A 16,135-nucleotide genomic window follows, 5' to 3' on the forward strand; every position below is an offset into this window, starting at 1 on the left:
TTCAACTTATTCATAAATGATCTGGAGAAAGGGGTAAGCAGTGAGGTAGTAAAGTTTGCAGATGATACCAAACTGTTTAGGATAGTCAAGACAGAAGCAGACTGTGAGGGACTCCAAGAAGATCTCACCAAACTGAGTGATTGGGCAACAAAATGGCAAATGAAATTTAATGTGGATAAGTGTAAAGTAATGCACATCGGGAAAAATAACCCCAACTATACGTACAGTATGATGGGGGCTAATTTGGCTACGACAAATCAGGAAAGAGATCTTGGAGTTATCGTGGACAGTTCTCTGAAAACATCCACACAGTGTGCAGCGGCGGTCAAAAAGGCAAATAGGATGCTAGGAATTATTAGGAAAGGGATAGAAAATAAGACCCAGAACATCTTACTGCCCCTGTATAAAACTATGGTACGCCCACATCTTGAATACTGTGTACAGATGTGGTCTCCTCACCTCAAAAAAGATATTTTGGCCTTGGAAAGGGTTCAGAAAAGGGCAACTAAAATGATTAGGGGTTTGGAACGGGTCCCATATGAGGAGAGGCTAAAGAGACTGGGACTTTTCAGTTTAGAAAAGAGGAGATTGAGGGGGGATATGATAGAGGTCTATAAAATCATGAGTGGTGTGGAGAGGGCTGATAAAGAAAAGTTATTTATTAGTTCCCATAATAGAAGAACTAGAGGACACCAAATGAAATTAATGGGTAGCAGGTTTAAAACTAATAAAAGGAAGTTCTTCTTCACACAGCGTGTTGTCAACCTGTGGAACTCCTTGCCAGAGGAGGCGGTGAAGGCTAGGACTATAATAGAGTTTAAAGAGAAGCTGGATAAATTCATGGAGGTTAGGTCCATAAAAGGCTATTAGCCAGGGGATAAAATGGTGTCCTTGGCCTCTGTTTGTCAGAGGCTGGAGAGGGATGGCAGGAGACAAATCGCTTGATCATTGTCTTCGGTCAACCCTCTCTGGGGTACCTGGTGCTGGCCACTGTCGGTAGACAGGATACTGGGCTAGATGGACCTTTGGTCTGACCCAGTACGGCCGTTCTTATGTTCTTATGTATGTTCTAAAATGGGGGTTTTGCACAAAATGAAAGTGGCTACACTGCACAAAAAGAAATGGCAGAAAATATGCTAATGAGATAACGACTTATGCTATTGAATCCCTCATTAGCATATTTTCTGCCGCAAAAACTTGTAGTGTAGACATAGCCCTAGTGTGGTTCAGTGTTCTACACAGTGGCACCTAGACCACAGCAACAGATAAGAACAAGAGACCTCTGCAGCTCCTATACTAAGCTCCAGCGGTCCCAAGTTCAAATCTGCCTCGTGGTGGTTACAGTGGCAGTAGTAGATTTTACTAACAATACAAATACATACAGGCTGTGTCTAGACTTGCCAGTTTTTCCAGAAAATCATCCGCTTTTGCGCAAAAGGGCCAGCGTAGACAGCTGAGATTTGTTTTGCGCAAAAGCGCGTCTAGATTGGCCCCGGACGCTTTTTTCCGTTAAAAGCATTTGCGGAAAATCATGCCAGTCTAGTCGTAGCCACAGTGTTCTTCTTTGCCAGTCACACATACTCAGTATTTGATCATAGCTGTACCTTTCCAAGAGGATAAAGTTCGAAGGTTCTCTTGTGGGCCATAGGCAGACTATGAGCGTTCTCCTGAATGATGAAGTGAAAAGATATCCCTCAAGAGTGTGGTGGGGAGAGAAGTGTGTGAAAAAGTGTAGTCTCTGGTAGACAAACACCCAGGCACTTCACTCCCATTGATTTCATTGCTCTAGTCCTGACACCAGTCCATTTTCAGATACAAGTTAGAGCTCCCTGAAGACTACCATGCCACCTTTTTCCTGGTCATGCCTCCTGCACTGTAGTCTCACAGGCTATGTCTACACTACGAGTCTCAGTGAAAAATATGCTAATGGTGGACTCATTTGCATGAGTCGCAATCTCATTTGCATATTTTGTGTCAATCCATGTTTGCGCTAGGGGTTTTTCGCAAAAACAAGCAGTATGGACATTTTCTTTTTGCGCAAAAATCCCTTTTTCTACTAGATCGGTATACCTTCTTTTTTGGGGCATAAGGATCTAGCAGAAAAGGGGGGGTTTGCACAAAAAGAAAACATCCACACTATTTGTTTTTCCTCTAAACCCCTTGGATCAAAAATGGATCGGCAGAAAGTATGCAAATGAGATTGACTCATGCAAATTAGTCCCTCATTAGCATATTTTTTGCCGAGAAAACTCATAGTGTAGATGTAGCTGCAAAGTTTAAGGAAGGTATGGGAGCTGGTATGGCAGCTCTATGTCATTCAAGATTCCCCCTATATAGAACAGTTTATCAATCAAGTAAGTAATTATGTTGCTTTATGATACCACAGCATCCTAGAAGACAATTAACAATGAATCAATTTTGAGTTCATGTAAGAACTAAGCTGTCAATATGAATATTAATTATCTATAATTGTCAGCTTGAGACACACTGGAAAGCCACCTCCAGAAAGGTAAGTGGTATCAACAAGATCTGCATATCACACAAAATGTAGAGCTCTACAGCACCATCTAATAATGTCCATCATTTAATCTATGCTTAGAGGACAGAGAAGATGACCCAGTAGGACCTTTCCATCTCTAATTGATATATTTCACTCTCACTGGATATCAAACTGCCACAGGGTAAATCCTCCTTCAATATTTCTGTTTTATAAAGATACCTTAGGTCTGACTTCTTTCTGTAAGGGTCACTGCAGAGGAATTTTCTAAAATCTCCAGACTTAAAGCCTGAGAAAGGTATTGCATTTAGGGGTTATAAAAGAAAGGGGATTCTGGTTTTATAAGAGTCCATCTGGTTTTACTGTAGTTGGTTAAAAAACTTTTGGCCTTTTCTCTGTCCAGAACTTCTGCAACAATTTCATTCCATCTGAGTGTCCCTAAACAGTGTTTCCCAATTGGTGCTCTGCAGAAACCTGGGGTTCCGCAAAGTGAAAGTAGGGGTTCCTCGAGAAGCCGGCACTCCCACACCAACTCTGAAAGAGAGAACGCTGGCTAGCAAACTTCTTAAAGAAACAGCACACTTGTTTCCCCTTCCTCCCTGGTGACGCAGAGGCATAGTGAGGCTGGGGCAGAGGGGAACAGTTGCTCCTGGCCAGCATACTAGGTGGGTGCCTGATGGGGCAACCTCAACGTGACCAACAGCGGGGACGGAAGCACTTGCCCTTCCCAAAGGAGCTGGTGTACACTGCCTGAAAAGCTGGGGCTGTGGTACCTGGCAACTTAGTTCCATGTCCTTTCTGCGCAGTGGGGAGGCGGGAGGTCAAGGGACTTCCTACCCCCTCCTCCCCCGCCCCCCCACAGGAAAGTATCGCGGAAGTAAGTTGCTGGGGTGCAACAGCCCCTGCTGTTCAGGCAGCATGCATGCCAGCTGTTTGGGCAGGAGAAGTGCAGTCGCACACTTCCCGGAACCCAGAAGTGTTGCAGGATTGCCAGGTACTGGTCCCAACTGCCCCTGTCCCCTGCCCCTGTCCAGACCCCCCCATGAGTGCCCTGTCCCCTGCCCCCACCAGCACTGTCCCCAGCACCCTCCTGTAACCCTCAGGGTATGTCTACATTAGGGTATGTCTACACTACCCCGCTAGTTCGAACTAGCGGGGTAATGTATGCATACCGCACTTGCTAATGAAGCCCGGGATTTGAATTTCCCGGGCTTCATTAGCATAAGCGGGGAGCCGCCATTTTTAAATCCCCGCTGCTTCGAACCCCGTGTAGCGCGGCTACACGGGGCTCGAACTAGGTAGTTCGGACTAGGGTCCTATTCCGAACTACCGGTACTCCTCGTGAAACGAGGTGTACCGGTAGTTCGGAATAGGCACCCTAGTCCGAACTACCTAGTTCGAGCCCCGTGTAGCCGCGCTACACGGGGTTCGAAGCAGCGGGGATTTAAAAATGGCGGCTCCCCGCTTATGCTAATGAAGCCCGGGAAATTCAAATCCCGGGCTTCATTAGCAAGTGCGGTATGCATACATTACCCTCCTAGTTCGAACTAGGAGGGTAGTGTAGACATACCCTTACAGAGTTAGTTCGAACTAACGGACGTTAGTTCGAACTAACTTTCATAGGTGCTACACTAGCGCTCTGCTAGTTCGAACTTAATTCGAACTAGCGGAGTGCTTAGTTCGAACTAGGAAAACCTCATTTTACGAGGATTAAGCCTAGTTCGAACTAGCTAGTTCGAATTAAGGGGTGTGTAGCCCCTTAATTCGAACTAGTGGGAGGCTAGCCCTCCCCAGGTTTCCCTGGTAGCCACTCTGGCCAACACCAGGGAAACTTGTATGCCCCCCTCCCGGCCCCGGACCCCTTAAAGGGGCACGGGCTGGCTACGGTGCCCGTGCCAGGTGCAAGCCTGCCAGCATCCAGCCAGCAGACCCTGCACCTGGCACGGATCGAGCCACCCACCTGATGCCCCCCAGCCCTCCCCCTCTTCCTGGGACCAGGCTGGCGGCTCCCGGGAGCTTGCCCGGGACCGCAAGAGGCGGGCACCCGCCTGATCTAGAGCGGACATCGTGGACCTCGTCCACGATCTCCGCACTAGGCACAGGAAAGTGGCCGGCTAGGGCAGGAGAGCTGCCAGCCTGGCCACCCAGAAGCAGGTGTGCATGAAAATCAAGGGGGTTCCCTGAGACCCCCGACCCTGAGCCCTGAGCTTACAATGGCCGTCCTGGGTCAGACCAAAGGTCCATCTAGCCCAGTAGCCTGTCTGCCGACAGTGGCCAACCCTAGGGACCCTGGAGGGGATGGACCGAAGACAGTGACCAAGCCATTTGTCTCGTGCCATCCCTCTCCAGCCTTCCACAAACCTTGGGCAGGGACATCACTCCTACCCCCTGGCTAATAGCACTCCATGGACCCAACCTCCATGACTTGATCTCACTTCCCTTTAAACTAAGTTAGTTCGAATTAGCGCTGTAGTGTAGACGTACCCTCACTGTATGAGGAGCAAGGGAAGTAGGAGGAAGAGTGCTCTATTTAAAAATAAGTGCTGTGTAAAGGCTCCCCTACAGATGTAACTCAATTTGCGTAGCTTATTTCGAGTTAAGCCCTACACAGCACTATGTAGATGCATCCCTACAGAGTTGTCAATTTTAGCTGTTGAAAGCTTGGGTCCAGGAGTAAATGCCCAAGATTATGGTTTTACTTCTCCATACTACAGATCTGCCACTGTTGTAGTCAAATCTTGAATATCTCCATATAAATAATAGTTTTCTGTTTTTATGGCTTCATGTAACTGTCTGACACACACAAAATCAAGGGCTACATCTAAACTACACCCCTCTGTCAGCAGAAGGATGTAAATTAGACATTTTGAAAGTGCAAATGAAGCAGGGATTTAAATATCCCATGCTTCATTTGAATAATTGCATTCTAGCACTGTTTTGAATGAGCGCCATTTCAAAACTGAAACCACGGTTTAGACACGTTTTTTCTGACAACAGGGTGAGTTTTTGGAGGAGTACAGGATCTTTTGAAAAATTTCCCCATTGTTGGAAAAAATGCGTCTAAACCACAGTTTCAGTTTTCAAAATGGCGCTTGTTCAAAACAGCGCCAGAACGCGATTATGCAAATGAAGCACAGGATATTTAAATTCCTGCTTCATTTGCACTTTCAAAACATCTAATTTATATCCCTCTGCTGACTGAGGGGTGTAGTTTAGACACACCCAAAGAGACCCCTTCCGTTCCTCTCCCTTGCAAGCATGGACCAAGAGTCTCATCTGATCTTGAAAAGATGATGAATCCATACTAAAAATAATTTTTTTCCAGTTCACTTTTCCAGCATTTGATTTCTTTTTCCAAACTTTTTAAAAATTGAAATGTGACTAAAATTTCTTCATTTTTATTAGCAGATTTAAATCTATTTGATGCAGTACATGTAAATATCACAGGGATAATATCATACAATTGGATTGCTTTTCTGACTTTAGTTTGAAATAGTTAAATTCTCCATTTCTTTTTGCACTACTCTGATTTCTATGTTGATTTTCCCAGATTTACTCCATGACAAAGTTTATTGTTATTGGGTTAAACTATGCAAGCCATGTGGTTCCATTGGATTCCTCCGTGCCATCATAAATGCCATCCATTGTAAATGTTTTTTTTAGCTAGAGTTAATGATCGCAAGTGAGATTTTATGTCAGTTGTAGGATTTTTTTTAATGTCTAGGATACGATAATGGTATATTTCTTAACAACAATGTCCCAAATGTCCTTTATTTAGTAAAAATGAGTAATCGTGAGCCAAAGTGGAAAAAATAAGATAATGAATAAGGATGTGTCTGCACAGCACCCTAAACTCAAAATAAAATATGCAATTTGTGCTATAATTGCATATCTTATTTCAATTCTATTTTGAAATAACTTATTTTGAAATTTGATGCATCTACACAGTGCAAAATTTTGAAATAACGTGCTATTTTGAAACATCCCTTAACCATCATGGAATGAGGGTCACAAGGATGCCGAAATAGTGCACCCATTATTTCAAATTGTATTTCAAAATAATAGGCAGCTTGTTAAGTCTTAGGGTAGCTATTTCGGGATACTCTGGTATCCCAAAATAGCCACGCAGTGTAGATGTATCCTAACTGTATATCTCTAATTTCTTACAGTTAGAAGGCTCTGCTATTTAAGAACAAAAACACTGAGCTTTCTACAATATACAGACAGATTTGCATGTTTCCTTAATTACCTGCTCCAGCTGTATGAAAAGCTATGAAGTTGCCTGATTTCAAGTCACATGCGACTATCAGAGTTGTTCATAGGAAATTCCAATGAACTACAAAGGTATGAGCTGTGCCAGACTTTGGAAAATTGCCATTTACACAATTTGTTTTTGCTTTAAAAAACAAGCAAACAAACAAACTACCTAGGTCCTATTTGGCTTAACCACCTGAGAAATCTGCTATTAAAGCACAACTTTAAGTTGCTAGGTTTTCCAAAGCAAGTAAGCCATGACAACATTAACCACTATTAATATATATGCAAACAAATAAGAGAGAAATCATTCATGGTGGAGTCTGGATACTATAGTCAGAAAAGAAAGAAATTAAGATTACAGGATATGAATTTAAACAACGGATCAGACTCATCTAAGGATACACGGACTATAATCTCATCTTTTTAGGATTTCATAAATGCTATCAGCAGTGCTCATGCTAATCATCCCAAGATATCAGTCAATGTCATTACATTGCACATCAGTAGAATATTCCGCGTTATTTCCAAAGACCATTTAAACTATAGTGGGTATCAAGTGTGTTATTCCTTTATATGTTTTCACAAAAACAGGAAAATTCTTCTGCAGAATATTACATTTTATATAGATATTATGCATCTTATTATTGTAAAATATTCAAAATAATGTAGAGTTTTATTCCTTCTTAATGTAACAATCTATGGTTGCACATGGCCCACAAGCAAAAACATGAGATGATGATAATTTAATCCTGCAGACAACAGTTCAATTAAAATTTAGACAACAGAAAATGCTATAATATTTCAATGAGCAGCCAAAATACAGATGCTACAATTGGAAAATGAATCTCAGAAGATATCTGGGTCATGCAGTTGCCAAATTTGCCCTTTGGAGAGCTAGAGTTGGAGATTCTTAATTACATTTCACACTACAACAAACAAGAACAGAAAGTATCAATTGCATGTTTATGGGATTGTATTTGGGAACTTCACTGCTACTGTTTTTAAGTGATGTCCTGGAAAGCTTAGTCTCTGCTTAGCTGATATGAAAATGGAAATTTAAAACACCAGTGAAGAAGTTTAAGGCAGTATGGTTTTCAGTTTCTTTAGGCATTGTACAGGCCCACATGATATGGAAACCCTGGGAAATTTAAAATATTGTAGCACCAGTTTATGGAATCACCAGAACATATTAGCCTAAGATTTTCAGGGTTTTTCCAGAGCCTAAGAAATTCTAACTGAAAAACAATGAGAGATGGATTCTGCCAGTCTTGTATTGAGTAGTACAATATTACTCACTATGAGAAAGGGAGTGAGAATCTGGCCCAGAGTATAACTAAGAAGCACAAAAGCCTAATGGTTTTCTTAGCCAGTTCCTGACCCTCATAGTCACAGACAATAGGCCAAATGCTGCCCTTAGAGGAGGGCTTGTATCTTCTATTCAAGTTAATGAATGCAGTTTTGCTCTCTGTCACATCAGTGCAGTACTTGTGATTTCTTTGGGATTGCACTAACCTAATGAAGGTCAGAATGTATTCCAACAGGAGACAGAGTTTTCCAGACTTTTCCAAGGGTAGAATTTGATGTTTAAGGCTACTGCAAATTGAAGTTCAAACTCATCTCAAGTATATAAATAGCATACTGTATGACTTTAATAAGATTCCTATATTAGTTTTAATGAGTGATATTAGGGTATTATAAGCCTCCCCTCTTTGGGATCAATCTTGAATAACATAGAAACCTGCATTACTGCTACTGCCCAGTCTTGAAGTTCCTCTACCTGTATTATAATGTAGAAGACCACTTAGCAAGAAAGTGGATGTGAGGAGTTTCCCTCTCCATGGTACAAAAGGAGAAACATATGACAGAGTATTATACAAACTTCATGATATGGTATTCTACCTCTCAAAAACTATGTCCATGGCCATTTTTTTTACATTATTTGTAATATTTTATTATTTATGGATCCAGCATTAACATTTGGTATTTTGTTAAGTCTATATATTAGATTCTTTTTCTCTATTATATTTTTGTAATCTGTCCATAGCTTGATTGATAATGTACATTGTACACTTTTATAACTTTCCAGAAGTGGATGACTGTAGTCCTGGCACTGGGCATAATAATCTATGAAATTTTATTCACAGTACTGATGGTGCAGAAGTTAGATATTCAGATTCTCACTTCTATTAAAACGTTATGGCATCAATCACATTTAATAGTGTTTCATTTGTCACACTAATACTGGGTACTTTTAAGTGGGGCGGGGTGGGGGGGGACGGGACATCAGTCCAAGCAACTAGCATTAAAATTCACTTGTGTCAAACCATAAGTGGGAAATGTATTTTAATGGCACATTTTTACTATGCCCCAAAGTATTTAATTTTTGGAACTAGATACTTTATCATGTAACCCTTATTAGGGGTAAATCGCTTTATTAAAGGCCTTTTTCATATTTAGCATTATTCCATCCAATATGCAGGCACCATTTCACAACTTTTTCAGAGATTTAATCTGCCAAAATTCACCACAGGTTAAAGACACTGTTCGTTCAGTTCCCATGAAGTCTTTTCTCTCAATATTTTATTTTCCACTGTGCATCTCTTGAGTCTAGGGCATGGCTCACCCATGGAAAAAACATTGCAGGGTAAAAGTCTAAAATGTCCAAAATATACCATCCCAAAATGGATATTCAAATTCTGGGAACCCCGAGACAAGTACATTTGTGTGTGTCTTAGTGTGCTACATGTGGGAGTTCTCTCATACGAATTCCTTTAGGAAAAAAAACCAGACACATACTTTATACTAGTATCTAGGATGGAATTCTGCATGGCAACATTAAGAACTGGAGCACACAAAAAAAATCCAACCCACATGTAGTGGGGATTAAGGTGGCTTCTGATCCTAGGTGCATACTTGAATATAAGCAGCCTGCAGGCATCAATGAAATGCCAAGCCCTACTGCCAGCATTCCTTCTACACTGGGACTCATGAGGAACTCTTCCAGCTGTCTTCCACAGTGCCTGCATCAAATACTGTTCATCAATTTTTTAAAAACTTCCAGTGTTCCTACCTAAATGTGTTGTCCTGCTACAGTTTAGATTAAAGGGGAAAAGCCCTTTTATCAAACAGTTCCAGGGGTAATTTAGTCCCCATCTCTATCACTTTGATTGTGTTGAGTAGTAACTTCCTCCCTGACTGATCCCTACTGGTCTCCGTAGGACTACTAGTAAGGTAGGGTATAACTCGATATGAGTAAAAGGACCAGAATTCATCTGCAGAGAGAGGCAGATGAGATGGATTCTTTTACATACTATTCTTGGTGATAAAGTATTAGTCAGTAGGTTCTGGGTTAAACCTTAAATAAACCAACAATACAAGCTAGCAAGCAAATAAAACTATGTTATCTATACATAAAGCAGTAACTGGGAAGTGTTTAAAAATATTAATCTTTTTATTAGACATTTATGCAACTATGTAAGGTGAATTGTCCAAGATACCAAAATGCATAGTTCTAACTTGCCTTTGTGCTTCATCACTATGGACAGATTCTAGTCAGGTCACTTGTATTATTCTTGTGGGAATAGAGTATCTCAGGTTTCACTAACAATCTTTTATTTAACTGCTGCATTAGCAGCTTTTTGGATAAAACCAAATTGGATATTTGAATGAAATATCTAAACCATCAGTCTCCAGGGCTCTTTAGCTTACCTTCTTATAGGGGCTGGAACTAGGGGTGTGGGAGGTGCCGTGGCATCCTCTGTGTTGTGGTGGTTTCCATCATATACAGTTTGCTCAGCAGCTCCACCATACAAATTGTTCCAGGACCCTATACTTCCTTTTAGATACCTGCACAGTCCACAAGATGGCACTATACCACATCAGTTAATATACTCTCCAAGGTGCTGAGACACCATGGGGCTGTACATAGGCTATCACAGCACCCAAATTTGCATACAATGTCATGTGTGTCATCACCGAAGCAAATATATACTTATTGTTTTACCTCCACAAATACTATAAAAAAAATTCATTAAATGAGTTTTGCAGGCATGCGCATTCTGGCCTACCTTGAGAATGTATCTTTTGATGGATTGGGATATCTTCAGAATATGCTCTTAACAAAAAGTTGAGTTGCAGGACTGAAGAATGAACTGTGCTATGTTGATAAAATGTTTCTCCCTCAAAAAACCTCAGTAGAAAAGTCAATACAATTAAAAACAAAACCAGAAAAGGCTAGCCAACTCAATTTTTCCCCCTATGAAGAATGGTCTTCTCCTCTCCTCCCCTCCCCCCCCATCTTTTCCTTCAAGTTTGCCTTAGGAAAATGAGCCCCTTAAATGAAATAGATGTTTTAAAAATTGTCAGAGTTTCTTGCAGGCACAATGATGATGCGACAAAACCTCATCTTCTGCTAGTGGGAATCATATCCATGGGAAAACATGATTCTGAAATAGGAGGGTGAGGTTCTGCAGCCTGCAATGTGCAACAGGAGGTTAGTCTAGGTTATCATGATGGTCCGTTCTAGCCATAAAGCAATGTGGGATGCTAATGTCTCCTACTCAGGTTTTCAAAAGTGATTAGTGCTTTTGAGTGTCCACACTGAGACACCTTAAAGGGGCTGATTTTCAGGGCATTGGGGTTCAAAATTTTCCCCATTTGGTATTTCAAGTCAGTCACCTAAAAATTAAAGTATGCAGAATTACTCATCATTTTTGAGACACTTGCCTATGCATTTGCTCACATTAAGCATTTAGAGATGAGTGAAGTTTGGACTTAATGTCCCACAGGTAGTTCCAGCAATACAACATTTGTTATTGTCCCAGGGGATTAAAAAAACACACACACTGAAAATTTGAATTTTTGGCAGAATGAAAATTTTGCCAAAAATCAGTTTGGAAACATTGAAAGACTTTATTCTGACATTTTCAATCACAAATGGAATATGCTGACATGCCAAAGATTAAAACGTTTTGTTTAGTCATTGAACTCACTAGGAATGCTTCACTCTAAATGGAGGCTCTGCACACTGCTCTCACCCCTACCTGGGACCCAGGTAGGGGTGAGAGCAGTGTGCAGAGCCTCCATTTAGAAGTCCAAAGGACATGTCACTGCTTCCCAAAACCAGCTGGGGAGCCTGCCAGATTTTTAAGAGCCCAGTCAGCAGTGCTGACCAGAGCTGCCAGGGTCTTTTTTGACCAGGCATTCCAGTTGAAAACTGGACACCTGGCTATCAGTGGTCCTTCTAAGATTTTCCATCCATGAGCAGAGTGAGTTTTGTCTTGTTCAGGAATATTGAGTTCCTGTGTGATTGTTCAGATGTGTGCCACTGTGGCACCCAAGTTATAACCTTCTCCCTTTTTCCTCTGCTGCCATATCTTCCACCCTCCCCATACCCCCTCTGGTCTCCTGATGTCTGCTGCTGCCCCCCCACCTCTCACCCTCCTCTGCTGTCCTGACTCCTGCCTTTCTCACTCCCCTCAGCCCTCCTGGGATTTGCCTCCTTTCCCATCCTCTGATCCCTGCACCTGCCCTTCCCTTCCTTCCAGTGCCCACCCTTCATCTAGCCCCCCTCCTCATTCCCTCTCCTAACTCCTTCCTCTAACCACCCGCCCTGCCTCTCTCCTCTGCCCTCTGGTGCTGTCCTTCCCCTCCCCATGTCTGCCCTTCTGCTTCACCCCCACAATTCCCCTGACACCTACATCTTCCCTTACCCCATCCAGCCTCCTGGTGCCTCCCCTTCCCTCACTGCCCCTGCCTTCCCAACACCTGCCCCCCTTGCCCTCTTCCACCTGGGTATTTCAGTACCTATCTCTTAACATTGCATTTTGCTATTTCGAAATAGTGTGTCCACACTGAGTGGACCCTGAACCGAAGTTAAGGCTGGCCGGAACCAGTGCCAGCAGGGCATGAGGTTAGGACTTAATGCGTGGGGCTGCTGCCCGAGGCTAACTTTGCTCTGTGCTTAAAGGGACCCTTCCCCCTCACTGGACAGACAGTTCTCAGGGTTCCCCGCTTGCTTGTCTACCTCGATGAGGGACAGCAAAGCAGTCCTGTCTTGGAGTGCCCACATTCGGGACACCACAGCACTTGACCACATGGAGCCAGAGCTGCCCCGGGCATGCCAGTGAATCTCGTGGGGTCGTTGCCATCAGCCTGGCTGCACTTGCTGCAGGCTGCCATCCGGGGGGGCCCATCGGGGGGCTGTCAGGATCCAGGAGGCCCTGTGGAAGAGTGTCCACCCTGAGGAGCCCTCAGAACCACCCAACTGGGGGCTCCTTTTCTTTTTTCTCCTCCAGGAAGGATAGTCTGTTAAATTTTAATAGCCTAAAAAGGTGTCCATATGCTCAAAAAGGTTGGGAACCACTGTAATAAGCAATACTACCATCTACTGGTAAAATTGTAGCTTCACATGATTGCTAAGAAATATTTTAGCAGACTCACATATGGAAATAGAAAATTTCACCCACAGGACTCATACTTTAGTATTATCAGCTTATTTCCTCCCAGTCAAGAAGATATTCTTGACTGAGAGGTAAATAGGTTGAAACTTTTTAATTCATTTGTTTGGCCTGTCCCTACTGGGATGGGTTGACATAACCTGCACCAAAGTGGCCCACAAGGTGAGATCTAAAATGAGTATAAAAGAAAACAGCATGTTTTTTAAAGAGACTGTTGAGAGCACAAACCCCCAATTACTCCATCAATATCTCACCTCTGTAATTCCATGTATAAGTGGAAAAGCTTTAAGAGGAAATTATTTTGGACAACAGTGGATTAGAAGCTGGATATGAGTCAACAATGTGCCTTTGTGGCCAAGAAGGGTAATAGTATATTGGGCTATATCTACTTATTTTGAAATAACTCATGTTATTCCGAAATAACATAGTGTGCATCTACACAGCAAGCCCATTATTTCAAAATAGTGGGCTTCTTACTCTGTCTTCTGTAACCTTCGTGTCACGAGGAGTAAGGGAAGTTGAAGGAAGAGTGTTCTTCCTTCGACTTCCTGCTGTGTTGACAGCGCCTAAAGCCGAGTTAAGGTACTTCAACTTCAGTTAGGATCTGCCTACACTACAGCGCTATTTCGAATTAATGTATTTAATTCAAAGTAAGCTAATTTGAAATAACACATCTAGACACAAATCTAATTCAAAATAGAATTTTGCTATTTCAAAATAGTGCATCAACACTGATTGGACACTGGATCGCATTTAAGGGCAGTTGAAACCGGTTCCAGCAGGGCATCAGGTCAGTAGTTGCTTTGTGTGGCTGCTGTCTGAGGCTAACCGAGGCTCATGCTTAAAGGGACCCCCCCCCCCCCAGACAAACCAGTTCTCAGCTTTCCCGCTTGCTTGCCTACCTCGTCGAGTACAGCAAAGCATTTTCCTCTCCGCCTGATTTGATTGCTCTCATTTGGGACACGGCAGCACTCGGCACCATGGAGCCAGAGCCGCCCCTGGGCACTCTGGTGCTCATGTTGAACATCTTGCTGCAAGAGTGGCAGCAATTGCTGGAGGCTGCCTGGCACCTTCTGCTGCAGGCCAGCCCCCTGGCCCTCCTCCTTCTCCCCATAGATGCCCTGGAGGAGCAGAGCTCGGACGTCAGCATGCCCCACCACATCTGACATCTGGACACTAGCAGTGACTGATGGGACCACATTGTCCTGGACTGCTGGGGAGACCAACAGTGGACCCAGAACTTCAGGAGCTCTGCAAGTGGCTCGCCCCTGCTCTGCAGCGATGGGACACGCATGAGCCACGCCATTCCCCTTCACAAGCGGGTGGCCATCATCCTCTGGAAGCTCTCCATGCCAGATAGCTACCAATCCATGTTTGGCATGGTGAGATCCACCGTCGGACTGGTGCTCATGCAGGTACAGCACTCACTGGCCACTGGGCCAGGAGAGGGCGGGCTGCAAGGAGGACATGTGCCGCCCCAGCGAAAACGGGGGGGGGAGGTGGTGTAAGTGCCCTCCCCGGGAGGGTTCAGTCTGTCCCAGCTGTGCTACAGACCGCCTGCGGTGGCCAGGATTGCAGCGGGAGTTGCTCCTGGGAACGGGGCAGTGGCGGGGAACAAACACTCCCAGTGACCCTCAGTTTTGTGTGTCTCTCTGCAGGTGGTGAAGGCCATCAATAGGGCGCTGCTCCACAAAGCCATCTGCCTCACCAACCTGGATGCAGTCATCCAGGGGTTCGGCGCCCTGGGCTTCCCCAACTGCAGGGGGACAATCGACAGGGGTGCACATCCCCATCTGTGCCCCGGACCACCAGGCCTCCCTCTATATTAACAGGGGGGGGTGTCCGCATCCAGGAAGCCCTGCAGGAGAGAGCTTCCAGGTGGATGAGGATTGAAGTCCCCCTGGCATGCCCCACTGGGGCCCTGTGCCTCACATTCCACCCCCACCTCCTTCCCCTTTCCCCTCCCTAACTCCCCTTCCTGATATACAATAAAAACACCTATGTTGCCAGAAAAAAATCTCTTTATTTAACATAACTTGGGTGGGGGGAGGAGGGGAATGAGGATGGGAGAGGGGAGGGGGGAAACCTGGGATGAGGGAGCTGGAAGGGGGAGGCGAGGGGAGGAAAGGGGAAGGGAAGCTCAGGGTTGGGGGTCTGGCTGGCCCTCCCATCTCGCAGCACTGCGGATGCAGCAGCCTTGGAGTTCCTGGGGGGGAGGGGGTATGGAGCATGGGGCAGGAGAGATGGGGGGCAGAAGAAGTAGGAGGGCAGGAGAGACGGGGGGCAGAAGAAGTAGGAGGGGGATCAGGGGTGGGAGTAGGAGTGATAGCTGGGGTGGCCGCAGGGGCTGGAGCAGAAGGAGGAGCAATCGGTCCACCAGGGCTGCAGGTGCTTGCAGAGCGCACGGCCCTGCTCCTGCAGCTCCCACAAGTTCACTTGCCGCAGCTGCAGGTCCTCTTGCACCCAGTGCTCCTGGCTGTGGACCTGCCATCCCTGCAACCACAGCTGCTGCCTCTGGAACTCCTCTAGGTTGCAGGTGCGCCTGCTGGCCCGGGTAAAGGTGGATGGTCCAGGCGGGGTAGTGCGTCCTGCACTCACAGATGCTGCGGCTGTGGTGAAACAAGAGAAGTCGTCAGTTCTCCCAGGGGACACATCTAGACTACATGCCTCGGGTGACAGAGGCATGTAGATTAGGCTACCCGACATAGGAAAATGAAGCGGCAATTTAAATAATCACCGCTTCATTCAAATTTAAATGGCTGCTGCTCTGAGCCGATCAGCAGTTTGTTGGCTCAGCATGGTAGTCTGGATGCTCCGCGGTCGACATCAAAGGCATTTGTCGACCTCCCAGGTATGCCTCCTGGGATAAGGTTTACCTGGGAGGTCGACAAATGCCTTTGATGTCGACCACGGAGCGTCCAGA

This window comes from Pelodiscus sinensis, chromosome 4 (genome assembly GCF_049634645.1).
Source record: "Pelodiscus sinensis isolate JC-2024 chromosome 4, ASM4963464v1, whole genome shotgun sequence".
Taxonomy (NCBI): Eukaryota; Metazoa; Chordata; order Testudines; family Trionychidae; genus Pelodiscus; species Pelodiscus sinensis.